General features: G+C 41.6%; 1 protein-coding gene across 1 annotated transcript in view; it reads left to right on the top strand.

Annotated features, from left to right (window-relative positions):
- The first annotated feature begins 6,891 nt into the window (after positions 1–6,891).
- Positions 6,892–25,156, top strand: part of LOC113034767 (leucine zipper putative tumor suppressor 2 homolog) — a 44,375-nt gene continuing 26,110 nt past the window's right edge. The window contains exon 1 of the mRNA XM_026189765.1: positions 6,892–7,206. The gene's annotated coding sequence lies outside the window, so the exon portion shown is untranslated. The remainder of the gene's footprint in view (positions 7,207–25,156) is intronic.

Here is a 25,156-nt window from a genome sequence, read left to right as displayed (position 1 = left end):
ATCATTCAAATTCCCACGCTGTCTCTCTTTTTGTTTGGCAGATTCATCTTGGATGCACTTTGAGCCTCATTGTTTATTGAACAGCTAAAATTCATCCACTTGGCAAATGAGGCATAAACTATTCATGAGTCATTAAACTCAAAGGTTGGACAAGTAAACGGCACTTTATGTTGAAATGGAAGCAAACAGAAATGCACGTGAGGAACGTTCCCAGGTTCATGGGAATAATTTTAGCTGGGAGCTCTTTCGTATCTCTGAGTCATCTTGCAGCTGAGGGTCGAGCTTTGGTCAGGTGTCTGGTGGTGGATGAAGACCCTGAAGGGACAGAGCATGTGAGTCATATGATCCAGGCTTCACACAGACAACTACAGACAGACTAAAGCACAGTAGAAACAAAGACCCGCAGTGTAGTATTTCTGCTTTGGCATGGCAGCGAGGAGTTCTCCATTAATCTGTTTTATGAAGCTGTTTTGCTAAATTGTGCCAGTAGAGTCGTTTGTCAGAGCCCCCCCTCTGGGAGCCCTGTGCCTGTTCTCACAGTATAAGGATGCTGTGGAGGCACATGTATACTTGAGTCACACAGCATGTACACAGCATATATTACAGAACACCTACAGCTGCAGAACAATTAGACGCAAACACATTTTTGGCAGTTTGTGTAGAAACTTGAGTTTGTGTGGATTACTTGCCTGTGACACCCAAAAAACCTCAAAAAATCCATAATATCATTTTCAGCATATTGTCATCAATCACTAGAAAGAAGGGATTTCAAGTGTACTGCCTCCTCTGTCTTTAGGCTTAAGAAAATCTAGCTTGTGCTGTGTGATGTTGGCCATTCTCTCATTTAAGTGCAGCCATTTCACCCGGGAGAGTGAGGTTCAAATCCTGCATCAAGTCAAAACTGATCACTGAATCTGTAGCCATATTAATCACACATATATAGCTATTAATATCTGATGTTCTTGTGACATTTCTACACACTGCAACATTAGCAGCTAAACATACAGTTAATCATTGTTTAAAAGTGCTTAATGTCCACTTAAGCATACAGTTAGTCTTAACAAGACATGATTTTGGAGTCTACAGTCATGCTTTTGGCTTAAGTCAAACGGCATGCCAGCAGCATGTTTCAGTCTAACTCCACTCCAGCTTTCTCTGCTCACAAAAACCCCACCAGGCTGCTACTTTTCTGGGTTTATGCTATGTGTTGATATTCGATGGGGCTTTCAGATTTTTCCTGTATGATTATCATGGCTGTTTTTACATTAATGCTGTTATTGAAACTGTGACAGTTCATCCTGTTTACCATCTTACTTTAGTGCATTAGGATGTAACATTTTCTAATTAGTACTGAGACTGACTCTTGACTTTTTCCTACACAGAAAGTTCAATGTTTTTTATGGGTTTTTTTTATTTCTTTTTTTTCTTCTCCTTTTAGCTGTTCCGATCATTTGTCGTGACAGCAGATCATTCACCTCCACCCAGGCCTCAACCAGTCCAGTATGGAATTATTTGGATCCACATATTGACTGGGCAGAAATTTTACTTGGAGCTTCCAATGCAAATCTCCCCTTAAATCTCGACTTTGGGCCAGCACAAGGAACACACTAGCTTGGTTGTTTGATCCATTTCAGTCCACAAGCTGAAGTATTCTTGGGAAAGTTACTGAACCTTGAGTTTCCCACAATGTATCCATTGGAGAGTGAGTGTGTGTATGGATGAAAACACACTTAGGCATTGATAAAAGCGGTGTATGCATGTGTGTAGGATTAGGTGAATAAGACTTCTAGTAGAAAGACTTTATGTGTTCATCTGAGTAGAAAGGGGCAATGTAATTACCAGTCAATTTACACTGGCTTGTGCCCCCTCCTTTCCTTTTTCAGAGGGCCAGATATAACAGGCCTGTGCTCTGTGGAAAGTGATTGACCTTACACTATGTGTAGCCACCGCCCAAAAGGCCCATTCTTAAAAAAAAAAAAAAAAAAGAATCAAGAACATCTGTTCTCCTTTGGTGGAGCTTCATTTAAACCTATTAGGATTTATCCTCTGGGGACCAAGCACAGCAACATTAATTTCAATTTGAAAAACAAAATGTGATGCTCTTCACAGTAAGGGTGTGGATCACTTCAGTCTTGACCAGTCAACAATCATCTGGAAAACATGAATATATGAGCCAAATCTGCTTGTATCTTTCAGTCTGGACACAAACATGGATGTGGTGGACCCACCAGATTCCCTACAAGCATGCTTAAAGCAGTTTTTGTCAAAAGCATGAGAACAATAGCACGAGCGGGACTTCTTTCTGTCTTTGCACAGGCAGCAACCTCCTCGCTGTTATTATGAAATAAACAGTCTTGTCATGTACAAACCTCGCTGCCTGCCGAGGGCAAGGACTTTTTTTTAGAAAACACTCTTGGGCACACAGAGATCTGCAGAAACACACTGCTGCAGCAGGACACACACACATACTCGCACTCACACTCACACATAGTCTTTGCATACTGCAAGAGACAATAAACTAACAGGGCTTTTTGGATGCTGGAAAAATAAGAGATACTCCACCCACAAACATCAAGCCTAGAAAAATGTCCACTGTAATCCTCCGCAGTTCAAAAAAAGAAAAAAGAATAAATACAATTTTAAAAACCCCTCCACCCACTCCAGTCAAATGAAGTGGACTTAAATGGGAACCCACTGGGGAAAAGGAGAGGCTACAGCACATTTGCACGATTCATTTCAGCTAGAAATCATATTAGCATTGCAGACTGCCGAAGCCTGAAGCTGAACTGAACCATGGCGATGATTTAAAGGAAAAAAGGGGTTGAGAAAAGGAGTGTTGTGGTAAATAGGGTATGTGTATAGGTTTGACATGATGGTGGGCAGTTGTAAGAAGTTGTATTGAGCAGATGAAAAGAAACAGACGTACCTGACAGTCTGAAGACAGATGAGCAGGAGAGGTGGGGGTTATGTACTTGGCATTGGAACAGAAAATAAATTGGTATGTTGTGCGCAGAGGAGAGAGGTTAGCGGGAGTTCAGCAGTGACGGGAGTCCTCAATATCTTTGTCTTCTGGCAGGAGAGCTGGCTGGACGTCAAAGAAACAGGTTGATGCTGTTGAAGATGCAATCTAATAAAGAACTTTATTTTTAAAGATTTTCTTCATAAACTACAAATTGAAGGCTCTTGTCTTTACTTTTTCATTCAGTAAAGTTCATTTTAACCACGATAGCATAAATGACAAAATACAATCATGAGAAATCCCATAAAAAATGGAAAATGTGTCGATAACACCTACCCCGATGCAACAATCAACGTGTAAGGAAAATTAATCCTAAAGTAGATCTGTAACCTAAGATTTAAATACACAATCACAACAAAACAAATAAATAATAAAACCATTCATGCCAAGTCCAGATACAGATAAAATCTCAGATTTTAAACCATCCTCACACTAAACCATCATCACAATACTGAATAAATATGTTGTTTCTGTGCCGTTTTTTTTAAACACTTTTAGTGTGCTTCAGAGTCCAAAAGTTAAACCTCTGTTTAACAGAAATACAGTGACATTTCATATCTCTTCTAACCTTGAGTTTTTCAAAAATATAATTTCCCCGTGATTTGTATTCGTTATCCCTCGTTTAAAAGAAGTTATGATGACTGGAGTGCAGTTCCTCATTTTGGCATCTGAGTAGTATAAGGTATTTAGGACCATGGCATTAAGGTTCCAGGAATTTTTCCAGGTCACACTTTTAGAGTGGAGAAGTAAACATCGGGAAGAATTACAGCCTCAAGCAGCAGTGGTTGGGGGTCCAAGTAAACCATGAGAGCATGGTAATTTGGTAGCACTGAATGCTGAAAATGTGACACGGGCACAATTTACAATAGAAAAGGTGACGTAGTGATTTTAGAGATGTGTTTTTTTTCCTCACACCTTCTCATAAGTGACACCAAACGTGCAAAACCAGATGCAAATCTGATTTCACATATTTCCAATACTTTGCTTAAGTTTGATCAAGCAAATGTTTTGCATACAGCACTAATTACTGGATGTCACTGCACACTTACTGACCCATCTTAACAGCATCTAAAACGTGTGATTTCCAGTATGCAAAGGAAGCCTGTGCTGGTTTTGGTTCCAGTGAAACAAAGACTTAAGGGGTTATTGATGTTCATAGGTTGCAGTGAAGACAATGTTTAGCACACACCAGTGCATGTGCTGATATCTCGAAGTGATAGTGAGTTAGTCCATAATATGAATGCTCTGCTGCTTGTCCTGAATCGCTGGCAACATTTAAATAAACTGACGTAAAGAAAACTACTGAGCAAGTTAAGACAAGCAAAAGTCTGTAGATAGTGCTCAATCATTTTTGGGGTGGTGAATGGTCTAAGAACTGACATTTCTAAAGGTGAAAAGAGTGGAGCAATGATGCAGATGAATTAAATTGATTAAAATAATAAATATATTAATATTAACTCCCTGCTAAGGAGTTTTCCTGCTTTTTTCCCCCAAGTTATTGCAAAAATATTAAGTTGCTTATTACAGTGCAACATATGGTTTTAGGGTCTGAGTATTGGTGGAAGTTTCAGGTTTGCAGGTCCTTGGTTTTTGCTGTACAAACACTTTTAGCGGCACTTTAATATAATCCTGCCCTGCAGATGGATGGATGCAGATGCACACACCTTAATGAGTTATTTAATCACACCGAGTAAAAAAAAAAAAAACAACTCAGGGAAGGAGCAAAAAAACAAAACAAAAAGAAAAATCACAGACAACCTCATATAACCAAATATTTTAATGCATTTTATAGGTTCATAAGTGAATCAGCTGTAAATGAGGGTTTAAGAGAGCCAGGGTCACACTTCAGGGTTGTTACATTAATGATTATAAGAGGCTCCTTATTTTCTTGACAACTGTGTGTGGGGAAAATGGATTATGCTTGCTTTCTTTAACCTTTAATGCTGTGGACCAGATGTCCCTACTAAAGTAAACTGACCCTGCTACCTGCAGTATATCACATAACATTACACCTTGACAGCTGCTCCTTTTGACTGGCACTGATTTCTGCATCTTAAGATCTGGTGGAAACCGACCCATATGTCGACGTCTAAGAAATTAGGACAGGCTTTCCTGCAGCTCCGGTTTCATTGATGAATTAAGCAGGTGGAAGTCTATTGTGATGAGAAGAGGAGACCCTATATTGTGTTCCCAGGACATAAGAGGGGACAGAAGTAAGTAAGTGGGGGGCTCAGTGCAGACAAGCTGGCTCAGAGGTAGTATTTCAACTGTTGATGACTTTTTATGGCTAATATTCTTTTGTTTCATATATTGCCCATCACATGCTGTAAATATTAGTTGTTTAGACTGTGAAGCAATATCTGCATGGTCACATGCTAAGAAGATGGGAAGATTTTCCAAAATAAAGCACATTTTCATATTTATCTAAGTATATCTTAGAAAAAACTCACCAAACAGTTTTAAACACGCTTTAAATCACAGGAGAATAGTTACAATACTTGCAAATTACTGTAGAGTATAACCTCAGTTACTTGGACACGAGGTTACAAGTGGGTTTGTAATCTGTTTTAATGTTAAAGCCATTCTTTAAGTTTATTTTTTGACTTTTTTGTTACTGCCTTACAGTAAGGTTTCAGGTTTCAACCTCTTGGCCCTCTTGGCAGGGGCCTTTGTGCGTGGAGTTGTATGGTCTCCCTGTGCCTGAGTGGTTTTCTGACCACAGTCCAAAGACATGCATGTTAGGTTAACTGTTTTTCCCTAAATTGGACCTATGTGTGGAGGTGGAAATATGAAGTTGTCTGTTTCTCTCTGTGTTAGCCTTGTCCAGGGCCTTGCCTCCACACAGCTCCACATAAGCCCACTGTGAGCCTAAGTTAAGAAGATACTGATGTATGTTCTTTTCTCATCAGACCAAGCAATGTTTTTCCCAATCTTCCGTTGTCAAATCTTGATGTTCCCATGCTAACTGTAGCTTCAGTTTCCTGTTCTTAGCTGGCATAAGTGGCACCAGATGTGGTCTTCTGCTGCAGTAGCCTATCTGCTTCAGTGTACATGTTTTGGGTTGAAAGATGCTCTTCTACATACCTTGGTTATAATCACTTCGAAACAGTCTGGTCATTCTCTGACTTCTGATTTCAGCAAAGCATTTTCTTCCAGCTGTCACTCATTGAATATTTTCTCAATTCAATTATATATAAACTCTGGAGACAAATGTATGAGAAATATCCCAGAAAACCATCAGTTTCTGAAATACCCACACACTTCCCTTAAATCACCTTCTTCCCCATTCTAATGCTTGGTTTGAACTTGTCTTGATATCACCTGCATACCTACATGCACTGGTGGCTGATTAGACCACTGACATCTTAAGCAGTGCAACTAACAGAGAGCAGGGAATTTAAAATAACAATTAACTGTCCAATAAAGACAAAATGTACACAGTCTTTTGGTCTTTGCAGAATTTTACATGCACATTTGCATGTTGGAAAAACTGCTAATAAAACTTTCTGTCTCAAATCAATGGCATAATAAGACACAAACATAAAACTCTATTAAGGAATGTCTTTTAAAGTGATTTATATAATTTAGAACAATATTCAAGTTAGCAAAACAACAAGCTCAGTAGTTACTTTCAAACACTAAAATAAAAATGTGCAGTTTTCTGAACTGTTGATTTTTCTTCCGTTGAGCTTGAAAAAACTAGTTCGCACGTGGATAGTGTTTACAAGTTTTAAATGAGGTTTTTATATCAGTATATCAACCCCACTGGCGCAAAGGCACGAGCGTCAAGGAATGGCTTCATCGGATGTCGCGGCCCCCCCTCTCACAGCCCCTGCCTTCCCCGTCCCTGTCCTGAACCTTGACTGTTGTGGATCGTTTCTCGAGCCCCCGCTGAAGCACAGAGTGAGCCCGCCTCGCAGAGCGCTACATCGGGCTGTGCCGGTGACAGTACCAAACACCTTCAACCTGAGCAGCAGCCGTGGATCAGCAGCAGATCACAGCCGCCGTGGACTGCGCGGCTTTGGGAAAAGAAGCGGACTGTAACTACGGGGAACGGACAGCAGAGTCGATTTTTTTCTGGCGTGTTGGTGCTCTCTGAAAAAGTTGCATCTGCTTGGGACGCACAAGATACCCACTGCTGAAGGAAATATCCCCGCACGGGTTGGTTGTAAATAACATCTTTAAAGGTGAGCAGATCACGCAGTGTGCAACAGTGATTGAGTGAGTGTTGTGTTTTTGTGCTGTATTTTAACAGAAGGGTTAAGGACTTCTTGACTTTTATCAAGCGCCCTCAAAATGCTTTGTCCACGCATGAAAAAATAGAAATAGAAGTAGTTGTTGAAGTTTAGTTGTAATTTTATCGTAAAATACGAATTTTGCTTAAACCTGCGTGGATATTTATGTGAAAGTGTGCTTTGATTGTGCTGAGTTGCGTGGTTAGAGTATGTATGGCTTACGGTGTAGCTGCATGATCATTTGATTTATTGATAGTTTAATCTGAGTACTTGTGCAGTTAATCCACTTGAATGCAGTGATTTGCTTTACACGAGTTTCCTCAGTTTTTCTTCCTCAGGAGCTGGTGTGTGTGTGTGTGTGTGTGTGTGTGTGTGTGTGTGTGTGTGTGTGTGTGTGTGTGTGTGTGTGTGTGTGTGTGTGTGTGTGAGTGAGAGAGAGAGAGAGAGAGAGAGAGAGAGAGAAACAAGAGAACAAGCTTTACTGTTATCTTCATCCCGCTGTGTCAGTGAATAGGGGGGCTGCCCCTTGGAAATGGCACACATGCACACTTATTCCTGCAAACCGCGTTTCCTGTTATGGCCGTTTTCCTCTCTGAAAATGCGCAGCCAGTTTTGTTTGTATTATAAAGACAGAAGTGGATGGGAGAGGATGAAGTGAAAATGATGAAAAGGAAAGGTCAGACAAAGAGAGAGGGAGAGCTCTCATGGCCATTTCTTTATGCTCTCAAGGCCTACTTTAATTTATGGATTGGGTTTGAGTTGAATTGGAAACACCCGGGGTCTGATTGGACCATAAATAATCCCCACAGGAGTAGATATAAATGCCGAAGAAGCAGCATGCCTGAGATTCTCTCCATCTCTTTCTCATCTGCGGTGAACCCTCACAGATGATTGATGCGTTGGGTGTCCTGTTGTCACAGCTGTACGACTTTAGCTGAATGCAAACACGAGTACAACCACGCATGAATGAATGCATGCACGCTGCAAATGTGAATTTGTGAATGCTCGGCACGCACATACTCCATCCTCTCCTGCACAGACTAGTAGCATCACAGCACCATGATGTGCTCAAGCATCATGCTCCCTCTTTGGGAGAACCTATATCATACTGCTCTGTCACTGCAACATAACACAGCTAAAGAGAAGGGGGAGAGGGGGATTCGGTAGCAGTGGGAGGTAATAACCAACCTGTCAGGCCATTAGGATTGAAGTAGCTAAAGAGGTGGATGGGGGACAGGTAGGGGAGGATGCTTGTGATCATTTAAATCACATGTCCCCTTCACAGCAAGTGAAACCCTGAGGGGGTGAAATGTGAGGCAGCTAAGTGATAACATTACCAAAGTCATGGTTGTTTTTACAGCATCTTGTCCTCAAATTGTTTTCCTTGTCTCCTTTCCTCCTCCCGTTTTCCCTTTTTAACAAGGTTATGAAAATCCTTCTGCCTCTGCGGTCGAATAACGCGACCTCCCATCTTTTTTTATTACATTAACAATTAAGTGTGAAAAAAACTAGATCACAGCTGGAGGCGCAATCACAGCTGATGCACATCTGCCAGCACTCGAGAACGATGAAACATTAAAGACGCAACCCACTGTTCAAAATGTCGCTCCGGCGTTGGCAGCTTAATTTGCCCATTAGATAATCTCAGCCGAAAGTGACACTTACATGAACGTGCTCACACACACACACACACACTTACATAACATGTAAAGGAGAATCCCTCGTGAAGCAGCAAACATCGTTATCCCACAACATTAAAACCACTCGCAGGTGAAGCGAAGTGTTTGGCTCCTGGCATTCATTAATCATTACCAATCTAAACGTGGTTGTTGACTCAGAATCCCTCACAAATACCTTGTTCAACAACAGTGAGCCCGAGAAACAGCCCCAGCCTTATAAACTGTGAAAAAGCCAGAATATAACTGAGCCACAAGATGCCACACCACAACCCTGAATGTACAACCTTGTACTGAATTTCCCAGAGGAACCCACCTGAGGGATTAATAAAGTTTCATCTAATCTAATCTAATCTAACACACAGGCCCTGCCAAACCTGAAGGTGCCAGACACCACAGGGGTCCCGATGGCCCCTGATCAGTCAGAAATACTGATCGATGCCTATTAAGTATTAGGTTGGTTTTATTGTTAAGGCTAATTTGGTGTATAAATACAGCACAATCTGATCCAGAAGACTATCGCTCTGCAGTGGTGATGATGATAATGATGGTGATGTTATTAAAAAGTGTGCAAACAGTGTGTCAGCACTGTTATCTATTTAGATGTAATGCAGACTGCAAACGCCTCGTGCAGCTCAAACTATCTCACGCTGCTCTTATTTAACAAACACTGCAAGTACATTTGAAAGAAAACAGGAAGTGTCTTTCTTTCTAACTTTCTAACATGTAAACTTCTCTGTGTGGAAGCACCACAGGAGCCTTGAATTCCTCAGACAGAGTCAAACGCACTCAGAGGAGCTCAACAGATACCTTTTCTCCATCTGATATTTTGTCTTCTCCTGTGCCTCCATTTCATGTCTTCAATTGCATGTCAGAGAGAAGCTCTGTTTGATTTTTATGGAGTAGTTCAGTGTTTAATATGCTTCTTTTTTTTTTTTGAGCATGTTGGTTCCAAGATTCAGTTTCCCCTCAGCTGTGATTTTTCTAGCAGTGCGTCACTAAGATTTCCGTCACAGTTCCTCGCTGTCAGCCTATTAGAACAGGACATGAGCAGGAGCACAACAGGGGAGAGACAAGCTGTCAGTCAGACACACGCACACACACACACACACACACATGTGCGCACAAAGACTGCCCTTGTGTGTGAGACTGTAATTAGTAGCTGCCTGGGTTTGCAGTGACCTTTCTTTTCCTTTTTTAAAAATCCCCATTCAGGACCATAAATGTTGCAGCACCACTAATGACTTTACTTTACAGCATCTTCATGGAGTTTTCATTTTTAAAGTCACTTGAGGTGTTATACTGTTGATCAGGTTAGTTATTTAGACAGACTCATTATGGATCTACATATGAATCGCTCAGCATAGGCCAGCAGACTCCTGAAGTATATTTAAATGAAACATTTATACGTGAAAGGTTTTAAAAAGCCTTTCCCCAGCTTGCAGTCCTGTGTCTTTTAGAAGAGAATGCTGGATGAGATCATTCCTCCTCTGTTTGCTATTGTAATTTCCAGTGATCGATCATCAGATAACTTTCAGAGTTTAGCAATTAAAAAAAATGTATGTACTAGTAATGTCCATACTGTTAAAGGCTGATTATAGACACTTCTAAGCTTCCTGCAGACGTATCATTGCTTTACACATTTCAGACACTAAGAAAGAAATGAAAGAAAGTCACATTCATTTTAACTTTGACATTCAGTATTTAACTTGCAGAATAAAATCAACATCACAAGTCATCATTTGAGGTAGTTCTGGTTCACATAATGATGACTACATTTTTCTGCTGCTACTGAAGTGAAGTTGTTGTAAGAAGCTTGACTACAGCAAATCTATATCATTTCCTTGTTAAATATTAAAGGAAATCAGGCTTTTCACAGTTAAGTTTAATTTTATTTCATGAAATCTTGAGTTGCTGATGGCTTTAGTAAAATAAAAGGATTCTTGCAGTAGCAGTGCACTGTGAAATGTTGTAATGGGCAAGCAGAATTCTTATCAACAAGTGGCACTGGATCAGAAATCGCGTGCTGAGTGTTTCCTGTAAACACTGTTGTGAGAAGGGCCTCGTCATTTTTTTCCGAATCCTTTCTGTTGCATACTTTCAAAGCTTTTTTTGAACCCATTAGAAAAATGAAAGCTGGGCCTTTTGACTTTCTGACCCTGTAATGCTGACAAGAAATCCAGGTGGTATTTTAGGTTTATGAAGCTCTTTACTAAATGAATCGAATCTTTGAATCTCGCACTGCTGCATCTCGTCAGAGGAAAGCAAAAGAAGGAAGGAAATGGGTACACAGGAGGCGCAGTTGGTCTGCATAATCAAGTCAGATTTGATTCTTCTGACTGTGACACTCGAAATAACCCACATTTATCAAGTCATGTATACGTGCAGCAGGCTTATCCATCAAGCTGCAGGAGATCAGGTCAGATCTGCAGAGAGAGGCAAGGGTAGATGGGGGTAAATGGTACTCCAGAGATTTAGTATTATATTTCTTTTTGTTAAAGAATACAAATCAAATGTCTCTAAAGCTTCCTTCCTCCTTGCCTCTTTGCAACTCTTTTTTCTTGTAGATACCAAAGTCTAAAACTAGTTCAAGATAACCTTGATGACATTACCCAGATTAGTTTTTGGAGGTTGGAGAGCTCACTTCACAAACACAGAAGACAACTGTTTTCTCAGCTGAAGTGGATGAGTAAAGCGACCTTTGGCTCCATTAGGTTTGAAGGTATGGCTACAGTATTCCCTCGATTATCGTGGGGGTTAAGTTCCACACAATAGGTGTAAAACCCACGCTCTTATAAACCCTTTTTACACTCGTAAACACACTTTTGAGACACATCCTTACGTATTCAGCAAGTCCACCAGGTAGTTTTGCATATTAAGCGCCTTAATTGTGCGAATAACACCATGAGCCATTGGCTGGATCAGCGATGGGGTGTAGTTATTAATTTTTTAGGCAGAAAATATTTATTTTACTGCAAAAATAATTGAGATCTAAAAAATTAAAATAGGTAGCAGAAACCCGCGATTTAATTAAATTCCCACAATATAAATTTACAGGTAAATTTGGGATGTCAGCGAAAGGTGAAGTGCAATATGGTGCAGGAGTTCTGTATGTGACGCTGTAAAAGCTCACAGGGACACATGTGGCCATACAGACTACTGGACCACTACTGCTCTCTCATTGTCAAACAGCCCATAGCCTCAGCTTGCCATTACCTCCTTTGAGTTTTGTTTTTTTTTTACAAAAGAAAAGCATATATTAGATGGCCCATGAACATGCATGCAGCAGGTCAATTATCATACTCTTACAGAACCTTTCCAGCGCCAAAGGATACTCATAATGTGTTCTTTTCCCCCCTTTTTTTCTTTGCGTAAGTAGATTGCAGTTCAATTAAATTGCCATTGCAATCTGATAACTGAGATGGCAGGCGGAGATGGGCTCTGAAAGCCCTCGCAGTCTGTAAGAAGAGCCGGAATCAATGCAGGGTGGAGTAAGTCATGGTATAATGGACATTAGTGAGCAGAGCTCTGGCACAGATCACATTAGAACCAGCAGTGCTGAAGTCTGCCAAGTGCTCCAAACATCCATTAGTAGGCCAATCAAACTGTGTTTGCTCAACATTTATGCATTTGTTCACAGCACCCCAAAGATCCCGTAGAGAAGCTTCTCAGAGTGATTTTTGTCTGGAGCAACAAAAATCTGTTATTACGTGCTCAACCTTCGCAGTGCACAAATCCGTTGGCCGTCCCGTTAGGAAAGTGTCGTCATTGCACATGGAAATGGTTTTCATCTATCTGGGAACAGCAAGGCCTTTCTCCAGCTCTTTCTCTCTTTTTCTGAAGAGAAGGTAAAGTGGCATCATATGTCACTAAGCATCACTTCACTGCTGTCGGGAGGGTGATGTATGAGGACCGAAATGGCCAGTGCTGAAACAGCAGACCACACACACGCACGCAGACACACACACAAACGCAAGATTGATGGATGACACGAGTATTAGGTCCAGAATTGAGGCTCGTTGCCTGGTGGCTGATAAAAGATTTTAAGAGGTGACGACCTGCAGCTGCAACAATTAGTTCTTAATGGTAGCAGTCTTTGTTTTTATGAGAAAACTCATTCAGGAGACTCTTTTTCCTTTTAGCTAGGCAAGAAATTGCCTGTTGGTTGCATAGTTCCTAACGTGACTAACAGAGGCCTGCTTCCACTTAAGCGTGAAAGTCATTGATTAAGCTGTTGGTTGATTTGTCTTTATTGGAAACCTGATTTGTGCCAGCAAGGGAAACAAAGCATGAGTTATTGATCCAGTATAAAAGCTCATCAGCGCCTGCCGGTGTGGAGTTTTAGATAGGAAAACACTGCATATTTGTTCTTAGCCCTGCCAAACCTCAGTCGAATTGAATCAGTGAGTTTTCCAGCTTACAACTTACAGTGCGACACCCCTGAGCTAATAACATAAGCAAAGATCTCCTGACACCCAGTTGTTTGGACATGTGCTGGATTTATAGATTAGATTTCCTCCACCCTCTTGGTCAGCGTTCTTCCCCATTGTGCGCTCGACGGAGTGAAGCCAGCCCAGAGGATGCATCTGCCAGATGACCCCTCTGCAGAATGCGTACCATGCAGCGCCCCACCCTCCTCCCCCTTTCCTGCATCAGCTGACTAGCTTGGGTAAACTGTGTTTGGCTTGTCTGTGGAAGCGGAGAGGGGAAGGAGGCTGGGGGCTGGGAATTATTAACCATGAGAAAAGTGTTTACATCGTGACTCTAGAGTATCGCTGCATACTGTATCTCTCTGGCGTAACCTTGGGATCAATCCCTCCTTTTTAATTGGTGACAGATGTCGCCTCTCTCATCATCTGTGCCTCAATCGCTTTCGTTCTCATACACACATGTAAGGCCCCGATGTTCCCAGAATTCTTCCGGGAACCTCTGGGATCCCATCCCAAATCTTGATAACATAACTCCCACCGCCCTCTCGTCCGAGCCAACACTTCATCCCTCAGTTTATGAAGCTGTCCTGTCACAAGTGGATTGCCAGGACTCAGCTGGCCTGGAAGCTGTCCTGCGCTTATGAAACATTTGGCATATTTTTAAACTTACTTGCAGTTTATGGAGTGATGCTGTTACTTGGTTTCTGCTTATTTTCCAGTGAGTCTTGGGCTCAGACTGACAGAGCTGAATCCTGGAGGTGCTGTCTGCTTCTTTGTCATGGTGTCTTTGTCTGCTTGGCATTATCCTGCAGAGGATTGTGTCCATCTGGTGGATGAGATTTCTTGGAAATGAAAGGCACGGATAGGATAAAACGAAGAAAGACAGGGCTTGTCTTGTGGCTGATCGGTGGAAAAGTAAAACCAAGTCCCTCAGCATGTGTCCGTGAGTGTGTGCCCAGCTAAAATTTAGAGGAACTGTATTAAACAATGAGTTCAGTCTTTCTTTGCTTATTTCACATGCACACATCCTCAAGCGTCCCCCAGCTTCACTCTGTGATTTGACCTTCAAAAGATGTATTGTCCAAATAAACCTTTGATATTCATATTATTATTATTATTATTATTATTATTAACAGGCTTGATCAGCGTGAAGCTCGCTGCGTTTGAGGCCTTGCTGCCCCCACCTCCTCCTCCTCCTTCCAAAGCCCAGACTGATGGCAGACAGAAGTAGGTCAAAGTTCAGTGGAGCGTCCTGTCTGGGGAGGAGGATTGGAGAGCTGGAGGGGGAGTTAAAGGGCATTGTTGGTGCCAAGGACCTCCTTCCTACATGGTGGGGGCTTCTGTTTTTTTATATTAAAACTTTTAAAAAGTTTAACAAAGTTCTATAACTGCTTAAAATAACAGCCTTGGTACTCATAAAGGAGTTAATTACCTGGTACTAATACTGAACGTTAAGAAACAGCTTATAAATACTCTACTGATCACAGACTGTATAAAAATAAATATAGATTTCTTCATCACCACATCTGTATATACACAGTCTGTGCTACAGATCAGTAATGATCCAGCTGATTGCATTAAAATGGGGTTTAGCCGGTGGTGATTTCATGCAGCACTCTCATGTGCATGTATGAAATTCTGCTGTTGTAAAGGAAAAAAAAGAAACTCATTTTAGGAGGTAATAGAATTTAATTTATAAAAAGTTGACTACGTATGAATGAATGAAAATGACTTAAAATTTAATATATGTTCTTACATTTGTTTTTGGGGAACCTGTAGTAATGGATTTGCTCACCTTGCGGTGGGGATGAAGAAAAGTACCCCATTATGTGTGGCTGTGACAGTGTTGGGTGGAGTTACAGGTCTAACGGACTCTGCTCATAAGTAATGGTGGGTGCAGGGTCTCTGTGTCACAGGTACACTGTAACCACAAACTCCCCTGAAACCCTGCACCATAACCTATGCAATAACCTGACGTGCACCCCCCTAAAAATGTAACCATACACTGGTTTATCTTCTGTCATCTACTGCCTTATTTTCTGTTTCAAGGTGTTTAGAAGAGAATTGATCACCTCGAGTGGAGAAAATTCCCAGCAAACGACTCTTTTAGTGGAAAATTGCAGAACACCTTACACGAGTGTAAATGTTCACAACGGTTGCCATTTCAGTGATAAAATGTGCTAAGCAGTGTGATAATTAGCCTTAAAATGTGCTCAACACTGAACTTTTAAACCAGAGACATTTAACCTTTGAAAAGTTACACGTCCTTTGTTCATTAAGCCTGGTTGTTTGATATAGCCCGCTTGTGTAAACTAGAACTACAACTAAGACTCTTTAGCTATGCTAGTGGCCATTTGCAACTATGCTATGTGTTAACGTGTCCATATGAACACAGTCTGTATATAAAAGATAGACGTAGCCACCAGGTCTGGAGCACAGGTTCAAAAGATGTTAGGTTATAAATTCCTATGACTTTCAGGTCTTTCTCTATACAGCATGGTGTTCATTTTGCAAACGGTAGTCCCATTCTAAGTAAAATGAATGATGCAGGCAGTTTTAGGGTGTGGCTGTCTTGTGATTAATAAATTGTTTGGTGTCTCTTGTGCTTGGTTGCACTAAGAGGCTCTAAGCAGGAGAGAAATTCAGGTTTTTTTGGTTAGACATTTTTATTTTAAGCCTTTTTTACTTTAGCCAAAATTAACGTATCCCTGAAGTGCACGATCGACTCGACCCTCTTGCCTAAATTTGAGGACCTCGGGTTTCAAAATGCCCAGATCTCGATTACCAAAATGTGAAACTTAAGCTTCAAAGCAGCAGATCGTAAATCAGTCGGCGGGATTAGGTTTCTGTGTCTGACACAGTCTGAAGCAACATGCTATTGTGCTACAGAGTCATGTGGTGTAATATTGATATGTGTCTCGGCATTAATAACATGTTTAAAATGGTCATGTTGACCCTTGTGAAGCATGCCTTTGCAGATTAGGATGTCTGGATTGAGGCAGGGTCAGACTGCTGGGTTTAAATTGAGAAGGGAAAGCTGCGGAGGACAGCACTTCAAAGGATTGTATCATAATCTTTGACATGTTATCATTGGTGCTCCAAAAACATCAGGGGATCTGATGGGTTTTTTTTTTTATTCTATTCTTGCTGTCCCGCATTGGCTTGTGTTATGCAAGAAGGCTTTCAAAAATCTGATGTTATCTTTGATATCGGGGGGAAAATAAAAGAGGAGGAACGGATGCCATTTTTCTTTTCTGGGAGCATTTTCCCAATTAAAACTTCAAATATCTTGTATAACTGCTGTTGAGCTATTATACAAGATATTTATACAAGATGCTTATACAATTATACAAGCTTTCAACATAGCAGGATTTGCTGGTGTGCGGAGTTCAAAATGAAGCCCTAGACTGCTGTCAAAGATCAAACAGACAGATTAAGGTGGAGACGGAACGGTTTGGAAGGCTAGTGGCGGCAGATGCAGGGATGAACGGATGAAATGAGGCCAGTGTCATCCCGTCTCATTTATTATGCAGGGTTGGGAGGGGATTAGCTTCACTTACATAACTCCATCTCTCCCACCCACCCCCCACCCCCCTAACTAGCATATCTCCCCCTTTTCCCCACCCTCCCCAAACTCTCTCCCTCTCTTCTGAGACCATTCGATTGGTGTTGGCCTCTTTGTTATTCCAGTATTTTGTTTCTCTGTTCTTTTTTTTTTCTTCTTCAAGAGAAAAATGCATAAAGACAGGAGGCAGCTGGAGACTGAAAATGGAGGGACAACAGGGAGAGATGTTGGAGAGACATAGCGAGAGAGACAACCATCAGGAATAGAAGGAAATGGAAGACACAATCTTTATTACCAGCGACGGTTATAAAGATCTGCAGATAAAGCAAAAGGAAAAGAGGAAACAGGAAGAAAAAGGGGGAATAGGGGAGCTTTGGGGGTGGATGAGAGAGTCTATTTATAGTTTATCCCTGCTGTTGGGTTAAACCGCATGGTCCAGTGCAGCACAGCTCAGTGTCCATGTCAGCCCTCATGTCAGTCTCCATTAGCTCCACGCACAAACACGCACTATATATATAAGTTATGTATATACCCCGAGGATGTAAACACAGGCTGTCACGAGAACATGGGTACGCTGACCTGCCACTGAAGTAAAGGAAAATTACACACCAGCAGATCTGAGTGTGTGTGTGTGTGAAGCACTGACGTGCTGGAGATATTCGTTAACCGGTGTGTGACAGAAAATAGGCAAAAACTGCACACTATTCAGCTCAGCTCTTCGACAAAGGCTGCACTTCTGAGAGGATTCAAAACACACACACAGACTTTTTTTTGTGTTCCTCTGACATTTCCTCCTGCCTTCACTTCTTAATCTTGGGAATAAGTTAATCACACCATCTCTTCAAGCTCCTTTTTGTTCCCAGATCACATTTGCATATGTGTTCACTTCCTCCCTCTCACGCTCTCCTTCGTACGTACAGCTATAGGTGCACGTGCAGGTAAATGCATGTGTTTCAGAGCGAGAAGCATGTTCACTTGACCCAGTCTAACTGTGGTCTGAGTCTGATGTCATTGCTGCTGCAGGCAAACACACACACACACACACACACACACACACACACACACACACACACACACACACAGGCAAAAATGCACATTCATTTAAATTGATTGAATGCAGGAGTGCAGTATATATCTGAAATACTGCAGCTCTGTTGCAAATATATAAATATATTTATTACATTTGGTCAGTAATATATATTTTGAGCACCTGCCATGTTGCATAGGAAGTCAGTTATTACTGGTGAGCTGAATGCTGTGAGAACAGGCCAGCTACTGTACACGTTTATGGATGATTCATGCAACAGTCTTGGGGTTGCACAGGACCTTGTTTGTTTCTTTTGTTCCTTCCCCCCGGCTAACCCCGCTCCAATAACACACTTACTGTGACAGAGGGTACACATTCACGAACGCACATAAAACCAGCATTCACTACGTGCACATGTGCAGGCGTCTGCAGGAAGAGTGATCAGGTGCTTTCACTCCTGCAAAGTACGCTAGCACGTACTGGAAGAAGTTTTCAAGAGAATAATCTCTTGATTTGAGAAAAATGACAACTTTTATTGTTTCTTAATAATGCATTTTCATTGTGCAGTCAATAAAAGACGCTTAAACATGATAGATAACCAGTGTGAAGCAGCAGCCCCCATACTGAATCTGTGTGAAAATTGTGTTTGAAATAATGTAAGAAAAGCTAAAGATAGGGAGGATGGAAATAATAAGAGAGGAGAAAAAGCGTGTGAATGAAGAGAGATGATCCATATCCTCCAGACAGACAAATTGTTACAACAACAGTGGTGGGGCTGATAGAGCTGGAAACAGACAAAGCAAGACAAAGCCTTTAGCGCCGGCTGTGATTTAAGCAGTGAAAAGGAAAAGGAAAATTTTTCCTGCAGTCATTGTTTCTCATTTGTTAATCTTCCTCTGTGTGGTCACCTTTTGCTCATCCTGCCCATGTTGCATTGTTTCTGCATAGAAGACCCTCATTAGTCATCAGCTGTCGTCAAACATGCAAACTCATCATTTGTTCTGCCAAGATTTTCATAAGAGGTTGACTGTGTGCAGCTGTGGCCACACATCAGCTGCTGCTCTTGAGCTCGGTTACAGAGATAAACTTTACCCACCGCTGCTGCTGCTGCTGCGGCCATCCCCTCCAATCTCTTGTCATCTCATGTAATCTGGCCACAGAGGAGGATGACTTATGATCCTTAGAAACATTATAGGAGTGGAGATAGGGGTCAAAGAGTTGGAGTGCATCAATTAGACCTTTCACTTTACGGTGGAGAGTACTGATGAGGTCACTCCCCTCTGACATAACTAAATACTTTCATTCAAATATTGTAAATTTGTTTTTTGTTTCTTTTTTCTACTCACAGATTTTATATTTTTGGTTACACAAAAAAGAGGAGTGCATGGTTATCGTGGTAACCAAACTGGATGTCTTGTCATACACTTACTGGCCACTTTATTAGGTACACGATAGAAACATTCCTCAGTGATTTCAGTTCATACAGACATGATAGCGTCACACAGCTGCTGCGGATTTGTCATGTGCACATCCGGACTATCAATCCCCTGTTCCAACACATCCCAAAGGTGCTCTACTGCTTTGAGATCTGGTGATAGTGGAGGCCATTTGAGCAGCCATCAGAAGATGGACATGTGGTGGTCATAAAGGGTTGAACATGATCAGCAATCATATTCATGTAGGCTGTGGTGTTTAACTAATGTTCATCTGGTTCTGAGGGGGCCAAGATGTTCCAAGAAAAGATCCCCTACACCAGGGGTGGCAAACTCCAGGCCTCGAGAGCCGGTGTCCTGCAGGTTTTAGATGTGTCCTTGATCCATCACAGCTGATTTAAATTGCTAAATTACCTCCCCAACATTTCTTGAAGTTCTCCAGAAGCCCGGTAATTAACTAATCATTTGATTCAGGTGTGTTGACCCAGGGTGTTATCTAAAACCTGCAGGACATTGGCTCTCGAGGCCTGGAGTTTGCCACCCCTGCCCTACACCATTGCACCACTACCACCCTACCCATTCATACAAAGCAGGATGGATCCATGCTTTCAGGCTGTTTACATTAAGTTTAGACTCTAAGATGTGAATTTCACAGCAGAAATCAAAACCCATCAGTGAACTAGAAAAGACCCAAAATATCTGAATAAGTAGCCAAATAAAGTAAAATAACTGAATTAATTCCAGCCAGAAAAACAAATTCCCCTTTGGGTTGCATTAGGAAGGAAATCCTGCATAAGGCTCCCAAGTGGAGCTACCAACTGTGGCAACTCCTTGTGACAAGTCTCAATAATGTGGCCGTATGTACTTTTTTAAAGCAGTGTACATAGTGTACTGAATATAGAAAAGGAATCAATCTGAATGAAGGTTAAAATAATCATTTAAATAGCTAGTGCAATAGTTTTGCACAGCAGATATTAAAATAACTTTATACTATATTATCTGTTCCTTCTGTTATTTGTTGCTACGAACAAGTTTCACTCAGGACTGAACAGCCATCATTGCAGCTGCCAGATTTCACATCATTGCAGGCTGCCCTCTAGTGAACAATGCTGGATCTGCAGTGATCCTGATCTGAGCTCCTTGGACTCACACGTGAAGTGCAAACTAACAGGACTGAAGCTCGAGAGCATCACGGGCACACACAGTCCCTGCTGGGGTTTTTTTTTTTCTTAACCTGTAAGATGAATGGGCCTCATTAATCATGGCCATTTGTCTTTAGTTGTAAGTCTAGAGGTCAGTGATTAAACCTTGTTCTTTGTATCGTAGCCAGCTCTCTGTCTCCACCTCTCTCTCTCTCTCTTTTCTTCCTCACTCAGAGGATCAGAGGGAGAGCTGCATTTCGTCGCTGCTCCGCTCTGCTTTTCATGGCTCTGATGTTGTCTGCCACCAAATCCCAGCTGAATAAAAGTCAGAAATTGAAGCAGCAAATCATGTTTTATGTATGTGTGCTTACACAATGAAAGCAAGATGGAAAGTGGGCCAAGCATCACACAGGGCATATTATGGCAACAAAGCAGCTTTCCACTTTCTTGGGAAAACGGCAGCCGCAACAGCCAGAGTGCCAGACACCGAGTACAATATGGCTAATGACAGAGAAAATAGAAAGAAAGATACATAGAAACTGCATTACCCGACTGCTCTTTTCCTGGGAAGTGCTTTACGATTCTCATTGATTCTATTCTATTCTTACTCAATACGAGCATCCGAGGATGAGCAATGTGACAATGGATGCTACGAGACGCTCGACACCTGTCCCGATTTTTCACATTATGCAGAAGTAGTTTAACTTACATGTTTTCAGGTGTTTCGGGACACTTAAGTAGCAGCAGTTGTTCACTTTCATGATCAGCCAGTATTTATTTTCCTGGATATTGATGAATTAAAAATTACAGAAAATGGTGCAAAGATGAAATTTTAAAAATGTTTTTATAATAGAAATGATGATGATGATTTTTTTTTTTTTTTTAAACTCAGATTCACAACAGTCCAAACCAAGATGAAATAGTTTACAAAGACAGTGGGAGTATTATTTGGAAAGAGTTGCTGTGGTGTATCTTGATTAAAACCCTTCTGTGTGCGTGGTTGATATGAGCAGTGGCTCAAACTGATAAAATTCACTTTGTGTTATTGAACTAATGTGTAATCTGCTTGTTTAAACAAAATAGCTGGTTGCTTTTCCCCTATTCCATTAATATATGTGCGTGATATTTGTGAGTTTTGGGCATAGAAGTTGGATGCTGACATGATGAATATCACCCACTGGTTTCTTGACTCCCATTTTAAAGCCAGGAGTTCAGTATTTTTGACATCACCGTCAAGGTATTTTGAAACGTCAGTGAGGTAACTGTGAAACTGAGAACACTGAGTGCTAATAGATTAGCAAACTGTTCATCACAAGCTAATTCTAGCCTAAATTGTACCCTCATTTACTGTGTATTTTGCTCTAAATGGGAGGATAATTAACATAATTGTTATTATTATGCTGTAAAAAATAAATAGATACATATAATGGGGAGCATGGTGGTGTAGCGATTAGCACTTTTCACATCAACAAGGTCTTAGGTATGAAGTAATCAGTCTGCTGAGGACTTTCTGTATGGGCAAACTGAACATGCATGTTCTCCTGCACAGTGTAAAGACATGTTTGTTAGGTTACTCAGTGATTGTAAATTAGTGTGAATGTGAGTTATATCTGTTAGGTCTATAATAGATAGGTGATCTGTACAGTCTGTACCCTGCCTCTCACCTGATAGCTTGCATAGGCTCCAACCCACCCTGCAACCTAGAGTTGGATAAGCAGAAGAAACAGGATAAAAATAGCAACTGAAACTCACCAGGAAAGTATTTACTGCGCTATCAAGTCAGGTGAGAAGTTGGGTTATTTTCTCCTAGGCTGTGTTCACACCAGAATGAATAAGAATCTGGTCTTTGTCTGAGGTTATGCTTTCACACAAGCAGAACACAGTTGGTCACGCTGATGCTTGGTTTAGGTGAGGATGGTTTCTGAGTAGACTGTGCAGGAGGCGGGTGAGCCACTGAGTAGCTGTGAATTCAGCCGGTTATTACTTGAGATATGCAAATCAGCATGTTTGGAAAAAGGTATAAAGCACCTACAGTGGGGCAAAAAAAGTATATAGTCAGCCACCGATTGTGCAAGTTCCCCCACTTAAAATGATGACAGAGGTCAGTAATTTGCACCAGAGGTACACTTCAACTGTGAGAGACAGAATGTGAAAAAAAAAAAAGTGGAGGCTAGGCCACTCCAGGACTTTCAAATGCTTCTTACGGAGCCACTCCTTTGTTGCCCGGGCGGTGTGTTTTGGATCATTGTCGTGTTGGAAGACCCAGCCTCGTTTCATCTTCAAAGTTCTCACTGATGGAAGGAGGTTTTGGCTCAAAATCTCACGATACATGGCCCCATTCATTCTGTCCTTAACACGGATCAGTCGTCCTGTCCCCTTGGCAGAAAAACAGCCCCATAGCATGATGTTTCCACCCCCATGCTTCACAGTAGGTATGGTGTTCTTGGGATGCAACTCAGTATTCTTCTTCCTCCAAACACGACGAGTTGAGTTTATACCAAAAAGTTCTACTTTGGTTTCATCTGACCACATGACATTCTCCCAATCCTCTGCTGTATCATCCATGTGCTCTCTGGCAAACTTCAGACGAGCCTGGACATGCACTGGCTTCAGCAGCGGAACACGTCTGGCACTGCGGGATTTGATTCCCTGCCGTTGTAGTGTGTTACTGATGGTGACCTTTGTTACTTTGGTCCCAGCTCTCTGCAGGTCATTCACCAGGTCCCCCCGTGTGGTTCTGGGATCTTTGCTCACCGTTCTCATGATCATTTTGACCCCACGGGATGAGATCTTGCGTGGAGCCTCAGATCGAGGGAGATTATCAGTGGTCTTGTATGTCTTCCATTTTCTGATGATTGCTCCCACAGTTGGTTTTTCACACCAAGCTGCTTGCCTATTGTAGATTCACTCTTCCCAGTCTGGTGTAGGTCTACAATACTTTTCCTGGTGTCCTTCAAAAGCTCTTTGGTCTTGGCCATGGCGGAGTTTGGAGTCTGACTGTTTGAGGCTGTGGACAGGTGTCTTTTATACAGATGATGAGTTCAAACAGGTGCCATTCATACAGGTAACGAGTGGGGGACAGAAAAGCTTCTTACAGAAGACGTTACAGGTCTGTGAGAGCCAGAGATTTTCCTTGTTTGAGGTGACCAAATACTTATTTTCCACCCTAATTTACGAATAAATTCTTTACAAATCCTACCATGTGAATTCATGGATTTTTTTTTCACATTCTGTCTCTCACAGTTGAAGTGTACCTCTGGTGCAAATTACTGACCTCTGTCATCATTTTAAGTGGGGGAACTTGCACAATCGGTGGCTGACTAAATACTTTTTTGCCCCACTGTATAATGCTGCTTTCCATTTACCTCAGAAGTCGGATGACTGAGGTGGAAGTGATGTCACTCCTGAGTTGTGTGTGTTTCAGTAGTGAAGTCAGAAAAACAAGGAATAACAGCATTTGTTTTGCTCTTTAGCAAGATAGAGTCAGTCATGCATCATTATCATATTAGTGCAAAGCGTATTGTTTGTTTGTTTGTTTATTTTTTTAGCACTTAAAACCATCATTGCCACACGTTCGTGGATAGACCCTGACTTACTTAGCTGGTTACATGTCTTATGGTTTTACTGCTTTTTACATGCCCTGAAGCAATCTTGGATTGTCTTAGGGTTGGTGGGGCTGCTCTGACTGTCTGATTTTGGAAGTCTGGCTTGGGGGGGCGTTCCAGTTAAAAATTCTGTCCTCCAGTGAAATGCACCATAAGTTCCTTCTTTTTTTCCATCTTTTTAAAATTTTCAGATTTCCCATTTAACGCGCGAATCTGATAACGGTCAACTTTTCATGATTACCTGACTTTTTTTTTTACATTAACCAATCAAGAGAATAATTGCTGATATTGTATTATACAGTGATGTGTACAGTGACAAATTTCTCCCATTAATACACTTAGATACATCCAGTACGTGTATTAATGGACTGAACTGAACACTTCTCTGTCTCTCTTGCTTCATTGTGCAAGAGTCACCTTGGCACAAATTTAGCCACGCCTTCTGGGTGACGGCAGCGACTTTCGCCTTCACCCTCCTTCGCTCCTCCCTCAACAGCACACCATACTGCATCTCTCCAGTAACCGAAGACTACTACTAACATAAGGATTGCTTTGATTTACAAAGTGAACCTAAGGCAGCCAAGCGCACACACAAGCTGCATGACCTTAGCGCTACCCTCAGCTGAAGTTAATACTGCAGCACCGTGCAGGAGCCTCAGTCACAGTGTCATTGTCCTGACATACAGTGTCATCCCTGCAGTGAGGACATATGCTGCTATTGCGATGTAATCTATCTAGCAGTGATCTAAAGGATGAATAATCTCTATCTAATCTGCACCCATGGGTTTACATCAGCCCATCATACTGGGTGAGATCTCATCGCCTGATTAGACAGAGAGCATCGAAGCGAGATTTTATGCCTGTGCGTGTATGTGTGTGTTGAAGCCTTTAAACCACTGCGGAGATCATTATAGCATCACAGGTCATGTTTTATTGCCTTGCAGTGGGTTTTATGACAATTAAAAGACAGGCAGACCAGGGTTAGATCTATAAATCTGTGTGTATATTGATGTATTTGCACATT

Source organism: Astatotilapia calliptera, chromosome 13, assembly GCF_900246225.1.
Source record: "Astatotilapia calliptera chromosome 13, fAstCal1.2, whole genome shotgun sequence".
NCBI lineage: Eukaryota > Metazoa > Chordata > Actinopteri > Cichliformes > Cichlidae > Astatotilapia > Astatotilapia calliptera.
This window is presented reverse-complemented; position numbering and strand designations above follow the sequence as displayed.